Source organism: Rhea americana, unplaced genomic scaffold, assembly GCF_003343005.1.
Source record: "Rhea americana isolate MKP2758 unplaced genomic scaffold, rheAme1 scaffold_341, whole genome shotgun sequence".
NCBI lineage: Eukaryota > Metazoa > Chordata > Aves > Rheiformes > Rheidae > Rhea > Rhea americana.
Window position 1 is genome coordinate 570,489 of NW_028186470.1, and position 1,035 is coordinate 571,523.

Sequence of the window (1,035 nt, forward strand, 5' to 3'; positions counted from 1 at the left end):
CGGCCGCCACCTCCGGCACCAGCGGAGCCCAACCGTGCCGGGAGCTCGGCGCCGGCGGGACGCGCGGGAGCACCGAGCCGGGCGGGGGCCCTGCGGCCGCGGCCGGCCCGGCTCCTGCTGCTGCTCACGGTCCAGGGGAAAGCGAATTTTCCTCCGGAAAAGGAGGCTCCGAGGCTCCTGGGGCCCCGGAGCGCAGGGGGCGGCTCGTCCGGGGAGGGCAGAGCGGCTCCGCCGGGGCCGCCAGCCCTGGGGCCGGTCCCTCTAAGCTGCCCCGGCAGCAGCCCTGGGGCTTAGCCTGCGCCGGGGGACAGGGCAGGAGCCGGTGCTGCCGGGCGGCGCGGGGGTCCCTGGCGCCTTCCCCTCGCGTGGGCCGGGCGCTGCCGGGAGAAGCAGCCCCTCCCCGGGCCCTCGGGGTCTGCTGGCGCCGCTCCCTCCGCGGGCGGCCGGAGCGCGGRCGCGGACCCCGGGCGCCTGCGGGCGCTGGCAGCTCGGGGCCCCTCGGGACGGCCGTGTGCAGGGTACCGACCAGCCGTGCACACGCGCGCACGCTTGTGCACGCGTGTGCACGTTCGTGGGGCACCGGCGCTGGTGCGGCCGGCTGGCAGCGCGGGGGAGAGCGCGTCCCCCGACCCTGCTGCCTCCGAGGCCGCTGCCGCCCCCCCCCCCCCCCCCCCCCCCCCCCGCTGCCCTGGCTCCACCGCGTGTTCCCGCACGTGTGTGAGCGTGCCTGCGTGCACCTGTCTGTCCCCGTTCGTGTGTCCCTGCGTCTGTGTGACTGTCCGTGTTCCACGTCCCTGTTTGTCCCTGTCTGTGTCCACCTGCGTTCCTATGTCTGTGTCCCTCTGTCCGTCCCCATCTGCCTGTCCGTGTCCCTGTCCCCCCCACCCGGGTGTCCCAGGCTGTGCCCGTGGCCCTGTCCGTGTGTCCCTCTCTGTGTATCTGTCTGTGGCCCCGTCCATGTGTGTCGCTTCCGTGCGTCCCTATCCGTGCCTGCGTGTCCCTGTCCCCCTCCGCGGACACGCGGCCGCTCGGGGC

General features: G+C 75.8%; 1 protein-coding gene across 1 annotated transcript in view; it reads left to right on the plus strand.

Moving 5' to 3' along the window:
- The window catches only part of DIRAS1 (DIRAS family GTPase 1), a 7,897-nt gene that overhangs the window by 2,785 nt on the left and 4,077 nt on the right, over positions 1-1,035 (plus strand). The gene's annotated exons all lie outside the window — the stretch shown is intronic.